This window comes from Rutidosis leptorrhynchoides, chromosome 2 (assembly GCF_046630445.1).
Source record: "Rutidosis leptorrhynchoides isolate AG116_Rl617_1_P2 chromosome 2, CSIRO_AGI_Rlap_v1, whole genome shotgun sequence".
NCBI classification, from domain to species: Eukaryota; Viridiplantae; Streptophyta; class Magnoliopsida; order Asterales; family Asteraceae; genus Rutidosis; species Rutidosis leptorrhynchoides.
Window position 1 is genome coordinate 424,193,457 of NC_092334.1, and position 8,277 is coordinate 424,201,733.

Consider the following 8,277-nt stretch of genomic DNA (forward strand, 5'->3'; position numbering starts at 1 on the left):
ACAATAACAATAATAATAATAATAATAATAATAATAATAATAATAATAATAATAATAATAATAATAATAATAATAATAATAATAATAATAATAATAATAATAATAATAATAATAATAATAATAATAATAGTAATAGTAATAATAACAATAAATATAAAAATAGTAATAATAAAAATATAATAAAAATAATAATACTAGTACTAATAATAATAATAATAATAATAATAATAATAATAATAATAATAATAATAATAATAATAATAATAATAATAATAATGATAATAATAATAACAATATCAACAAATACAACAATACCAATAACATCAACAATAATAATAACAACATACTAACAACAACAACTACTACAACTACAACAACAACAACAACAACAACAACAATAACAACAATAATAATAACAATAATAATAATAATAATAATAATAATAATAATAATAATAATAATAATAATAATAATAATAATAATAATAATAATAATAATATAATAATAACAACACCATAATACTAAAAATACGAATAATAATAATGATACTAATACTAATAGTAATAACAATAATACTAATAATATAATATATATAATATATATATATATATATATATATATATATATATATATATATATATATATATATATATATATATATATATATATATATATATATATATATAGTGTATGACCCAAATATTTATTGTACATAGAGTATTTATGGCGTACATTAAGTGTGTGAAGCGTGGAACAAATTTATAAACTGGCAGGCTGTTCTGACCTCTGTGCGCGCCGAGCAAGGTCAAGGGTGTGCGCCGCTCACCCCATCTGGGATAGTTTTCCTGTTTCGTTTTAATTAGAGTTTAATGAGGGGCTTTTTGGTCTTTTCACTTGAGGACGGATCTGAGAGAATATCAGCTGGATTGGATCCAATTTTGGATCACTTTCACATCCATTCAACAGTCTCATCCATTCTTAGAGAGAGAGAGAGAGAGAGAGAGAGTTATAGAGAGAGATTTGGGGTTTTGAAGAAGAAGAAGCTTGAATCGATCAAAAGCTCGAGTGTTAAAGTTGTTTACCCCGTTCCTAGCTACGTTTTGGTTGTTGTGGTAAGTTCTAACTCTGAATTTCATTGTTTGATTTGATATTCAAAGTTAGGGTTTGAACTTGATTTGTAGAGAAACCCATTAAAACTCTTGAAGTGAGTTCATTGATGATAGTAATCGGGTTTATTATTGTTGTTGGTGGGTTTTGGGTTGGAAACCGACTTGGCCATAATTTAAGACTTGGAATTGGGTTTAATCACTAGGTTTGGTGATTTTGGATGTGTTGAAACCCATTTTAGTGTGTTTGAAAGACTAATTTTGAATTGGGTCAAAATTAGGGTTTAGTTGTCATCTTGGGCAAGATAGGTGTCTAACACTTATGATTGGGTTTAATTGGCGTTATTAGAACCATTATCACTCTAGTTAGTGATTATTGGTGAGTTTGGACTTTGGTTGGGCTTGGAAGTACTATTGGGTCAAGATTTGCACTAGGTGTCAATATGGGTTGATTTGTAATCCACCCTATTCGTGATGTTCGTTATTATGATAATGGAATAGGTACGTTTCATTGGCGGAGCAACGGATTTGGCTTGGTTTCATCAAGATTTTGAGGTGAGTGGAATATTTATACATGTATGTATATAAGTTATTTGCTTGTGCCCGATGTGCACGATAGCCGGGTTTTGGTGCACATCGATGCGACGATAGCCGTTTAGATACCATTGAGAATAGTGCCACAATAGTCGGATTTTGTGCTATAACATGCGACTTGAGGTTTGTGTAACCCGATATATGTATATATATATATATATATATATATATATATATATATATATATATATATATATATATATATATATACATATTATTATTTGTTATTGTGCACATAGCCATTTTGTGCACATGGTTGTGAGTAATAGCTGCTATTAAGTGATGCCATAGCCGTTTTGGAACACTTTCCGGGAAAACCATAACCGTTTTGGGATACCTCGGGGTTAGCATACCATAGCCGTTTTGGATGCTAACCGAATAGCCGGTTCTTACTCACACGATTTGACAAGTGATGCCATAGCCATTTTGGAACACTTGGGGGGTGATGCCATAGCCGTTTTGGAACACCTCGGGGGTTAGCATACCATAGCCATTTTTGAGAGCTAACGGTTGTTATGAACACCGATAACTTGTTCGCGAGGTCATTCCCTTGCGATCTTAGTTAACCATGGTTTATAAATTGTTGATGATAGCATTTAATTATTATTATGATTATTATACTAATGATGTTGCTAGTTGTACGATTTTGACGATGCTAGCTTTTGTTACGATGATATGCGAAAATATGCTAAGGTGTATGCTAGTTGTACGATTGATGTTACTAGCTTGTGCGAATTGATACACGAGGTAATTATGGTGCGATTGATGTTACTAACTTTTATGCTTGATATACGAGATTATTTTGGTAAGATTGATGATGCTAGTTACTTAGACATTGACATGTGGGTTTATATCGTGGTTTGGTTAAGAGAGTGCAAGTAGGTAAATTATATATGTATGTGTGTAACTATTGCACTCAGTAAGCTTTAGCTTACCCTCTCATTGTTTACATTTTTATAGATTCGCACGGAGGCGATGGCTCGGGTAAGCATGGGAACTAGTGGACTCGCATAGGTACTTTAGAAGACGCGCTTTTGGATTGATTATTTTTTTTCATTCTATATATTTTCAATATTAAATGCCCAAACAATATAATTAAAACTTAATAATTAAACCTTAATCAATAATTATTAAGTATTAAGAATTATGAAACATATTAATTAACTTTGTACAATAATTTACAAGTTAATAAAAGCTAATTAACTTTTGTGAACAAAATATAATACTCTAAAACTTGTTGCATGCAAACAATTAAATTAGAACCTTTAATGAGCCCTTTAAGCTAATCTAAAGTACAAGGGCTAAAACGAAAAAGTTCCAAACCCTTTCCATGAAACCCTAGCCTAAAATTTAAAGGGTAAATTGACCCTTTTGCCCTCAAAAATTCGGCCACCATCACCTCCCATGCAAACCCTAACTTGTTCCCTAAGTACTCTTAACCTAATCCCTAATTCTAGAATTTTCTAACCTCACCTATAAATAGGGACCTAGGCTAATGCAATTCTTGTACCAAATCATTCTATTATCCTCTCTTAAAAATCAATCTCTCCCTCTCCTCTCTCTTGGATTTTCGGCCAAGACACCACTCCACCACCATCTTCAAAGTTTTCAAGTGATCTTCAAGCTCGTTCTTCGTGTTTATCAAGATCTTCAAGGTGTTCTTGTTATTCGGGTTGATTTGATCTTCATCTTCAAGTCATCATCCTCTTTTCTTGTTAATCTTCATCATCATTCATCAAGGTAAAAACCCTAGATCTAAATCTTTTAAATTCTATCTTTTGATTCATGTTTATGTTCATAATCATATTCATGTTCTTGATCTTATTCATATTGTTCATGTAAAAAAATATATAATATATATATATGCATATACATACACGATTGGTAAAAAATAAAAATTAAAAAAAAAATTTTGGTTTGATCTTAAAAACCCTAAAAGATTATTAAAGATTTGTTAATGTTTTAAAGGGGAAACAAGATATGAACATGCTATAAATAGGTACACCATGTATATATGTAAACAAAATAAAATAAAATAATATATATATATATATATATATGTGGCCGAAAATTTTAAAAAAATAAGATTTTTGTTAGATCTTCAAAACCCTAGAGATTTGTTAAAGATTTTGTTAGTGTTTAAAAAGGTAACAAGATATATACATACTAAATATAGATACCCCCGATGTGTAATCGACATGTTGTTAGCTTCAACTTGTTCGAATAAGAATCTGCAATTACCTCTGCTGTCAATTTATTATTCATTCAGGACGCTCGGCCGGTGCTCCTTTCTCAAACCAGAACAACTCTGAACGTTAGGGAAGATAAGGGAGGATCACCTGAGCGAACTGACCGAAGGGACTTGACTTATCCGAACCGAACGATAGCGGCTTAAAGCTAAGAGCAGCATCGCTGCTTGTTCGGAGGGGAGGGGCATCTCAAAGTATGGGGCAAAGGATCAAAGGCTTTTACTTTGTCACCCGGGATCCACCATGAAATGTTCCGTTCTTATTGATTAAAAACGTTCCATATTAATTGATTTCGTTGCGAGGTTTTGACCTCTATATGAGACGTTTTTCAAAGACTGCATTCATTTTAAAACACACCATAACCTTTATTTCATAAATAAAGGTTTAAAAAGCTTTACGTAGATTATCAAATAATGATAATCTACAATATCTTGTTTACAAACGATCATTACATAATGGTTTACAATACAAATATGTTACATCGAAATCAGTTTCTTGAATGCAGTTTTTACACAAGATCATACAAACATGGACTCCAAATCTTGTCCTTATTTTAGTATGCAACAGCGGAAGCTCTTAGTATTCACCTGAGAATAAACATGCTTTAAACGTCAACAAAAATGTTGGTGAGTTATAGGTTTAACTTATATATATCAAATCGTAACAATAGACCACAAGATTTCATATTTCAATACACATCCCATATATATAGATAAAAATCATTCATATGGTGAACACCTGGTAACCGACATTAACAAGATGCATATATATAAGAATATCCCCATCATTCCGGGACACCCTTCGGATATGATATAAATTTCGAAGTACTAAAGCATCTGGTACTTTGGATGGGGTTTGTTAGGGCCAATAGATCTATCTTTAGGATTTGCGTCAATTAGGGTGTCTGTTCCCTAATTCTTAGATTACCAGACTTAATAAAAAAGGGCATATTCGATTTCGATAATTCAACCATAGAATGTAGTTTCACGTACTTGTGTCTATTTTTTAAATCATTTATAAAACCTGCGTGTATTCTCATCCCAAAAATATTAGATTTTAAAAGTGGGACTATAACTCACTTTCACATATTTTTACTTCGTCGGGAAGTAAGACTTGGCCACTGGTTGATTCACGAACCTATAACATTATATACATATATATCAAAGTATGTTCAAAATATATTTACAACACTTTTAATATATTTTGATGTTTTAAGTTTATTAAGTCAGCTGTCCTCGTTAGTAACCTACAACTTGTTGTCCACAGTTAGATGTACAGAAATAAATCGATAAATATTATCTTGAATCAATCCACGACCCAGTGTATACGTATCTCAGTATTGATCACAACTCAAACTATATATATTTTGGAATCAACCTCAACCCTGTATAGCTAACTCCAACATTCACATATAGAGTGTCTATGGTTGTTCCGAAATATATATAGATGTGTCGACATGATAGGTCAAAACATTGTATACGTGTCTATGGTATCTCAAGATTACATAATATACAATACAAGTTGATTAAGTTATGGTTGGAATAGATTTATTACCAATTTTCACGTAGCTAAAATGAGAAAAAATATCCAATCTTGTTTTACCCATAACTTCTTCATTTTAAATCCGTTTTGAGTGAATCAAATTGCTATGGTTTCATATTGAACTCTATTTTATGAATCTAAACAGAAAAAGTATAGGTTTATAGTCGGAAAAATAAGTTACAAGTCGTTTTTGTAAAGGTAGTCATTTCAGTCGAAAGAACGACGTCTAGATGACCATTTTAGAAAACATACTTCCACTTTGAGTTTAATCATAATTTTTGGATATAGTTTCATTTTCAAAATAAAAATAATTTTCTCAGAATAACAACTTTTAAATCAAAGTTTATCATAGTTTTTAATTAACTAACCCAAAACAGCCCGCGGTGTTACTACGACGGCGTAAATCCGATTTTACGGTGTTTTTCGTGTTTCCAGGTTTTAAATCATTCAGTTAGCATATCATATAGATATAGAACATGTGTTTAGTTGATTTTAAAAGTCAAGTTAGAAGGATTAACTTTTGTTTGCGAACAAGTTTAGAATTAACTAAACTATGTTCTAGTGATTACAAGTTTAAACCTTCGAATAAGATAGCTTTATATGTATGAATCGAATGATGTTATGAACATCATTACTACCTTAAGTTCCTTAGATAAACCTACTGGAAAAGAGAAAAATGGATCTAGCTTCAACGGATCCTTGGATGGCTCGAAGTTCTTGAAGCAGAATTATGACACGAAAACAAGTTCAAGTAAGATCATCACTTGAAATAAGATTGTTATAGTTATAGAAATTGAACCAAAGTTTGAATATGATTATTAACTTGTATTAGAATGATAACCTACTGTAAGAAACAAAGATTTCTTGAGGTTGGATGATCACCTTACAAGATTGGAAGTGAGCTAGCAAACTTGAAAGTATTCTTGATTTTATGTAACTAGAACTTGTAGAATTTATGAAGAACACTTAGAACTTGAAGATAGAACTTGATTGAGATCAATTAGATGAAGAAAATTGAAGAATGAAAGTGTTTGTAGGTGTTTTTGGTCGTTGGTTTATGGATTAGATATAAAGGATATGTAATTTTGTTTTCATGTAAATAAGTCATGAATGATTACTCATATTTTTGTAATTTTATGAGATATTTCATGCTAGTTGCCAAATGATGGTTCCAACATGTGTTAGGTGACTCACATGGGCTGCTAAAAGCTGATCATTGGAGTGTATATACCAATAGTACATACATCTAAAAGCTGTATATTGTACGAGTACGAATACGAGTGCATACGAGTAGAATTATTGATGAAACTGAACGAGGATGTAATTGTAAGCATTTTTGTCAAGTAGAAGTATTTTGATAAGTGTATTGAAGTCTTTCAAAAGTGTATAAATACATATTAAAACACTACATGTATATACATTTTAACTGAGTCGTTAAGTCATCGTTAGTCGTTACATGTAAGTGTTGTTTTGAAACCTTTAGGTTAACGATCTTGTTAAATGTTGTTAACCGAATGTTTATAATATCAAATGAGATTTTAAATTATTATATTATCATGATATTATCATGTATTAATATCTCTTAATATGATATATATACATTAAATGTCTTTACAACGATAATCGTTACATATATGTCTCGTTTAAAAATCATTAAGTTAGTAGTCTTGTTTTTACATATGTAGTTCATTGTTAATATACTTAATGATAGGTTTACTTATCATAGTATCATGTTAACTATATATATATATCCATATATATGTCATCATATAGTTTTTACAAGTTTTAACGTTCGTGAATCACCGGTCAACTTGGGTGGTCAATTGTCTATATGAAACATATTTCAATTAATCAAGTCTTAACAAGTTTGATTGCTTAACATGTTGGAAATATTTAATCATGTAAATATCAATCTCAATTAATATATATAAACATGGAAAAGTTCGGGTCACTACAGTACCTACCCGTTAAATAAATTTCGTCCCGAAATTTTAAGCTGTTGAAGGTGTTGACGAATCTTCTGGAAATAGATGCGGGTATTTCTTCTTCATCTGATCTTCATGCTCCCAGGTGAACTCGGGTCCTCTACGAGCATTCCATCGAACCTTAACAATTGGTATCTTGTTTTGCTTAAGTCTTTTAACCTCACGATCCATTATTTCGACGGGTTCTTAGATGAATTGAAGTTTTTCATTGATTTGGATTTCATCTAACGGAATAGTGAGATCTTCTTTAGCAAAACATTTCTTCAAATTCGAGACGTGGAAAGTGTTATGCACAGCCGCGAGTTGTTGAGGTAACTCAAGTCGGTAAGCTACTGGTCCGACACGATCAATAATCTTGAATGGTCCAATATGCCTTGGATTTAATTTCCCTCGTTTACCAAATCGAACAACGCCTTTCCAAGGTGCAACTTTAAGCATGACCATCTCTCCAATTTCAAATTCTATATCTTTTCTTTTAATGTCAGCGTAGCTCTTTTGTCGACTTTGGGCGGTTTTCAACCGTTATTGAATTTGGATGATCTTCTCGGTAGTTTCTTGTATAATCTCCGGACCCGTAATCTGTCTATCCCCCACTTCACTCCAACAAATCGGAGACCTGCACTTTCTACCATAAAGTGCTTCAAACGGCGCCATCTCAATGCTTGAATGGTAGCTGTTGTTGTAGAAAAATTCTGCTAACGGTAGATGTCATTCTCAACTGTTTCCGAAATCAATAACACATGCTCGTAGCATGTCTTCAAGTGTTTGTATCGTCCATTAGCTCTGCCCATCAGTTTGTGG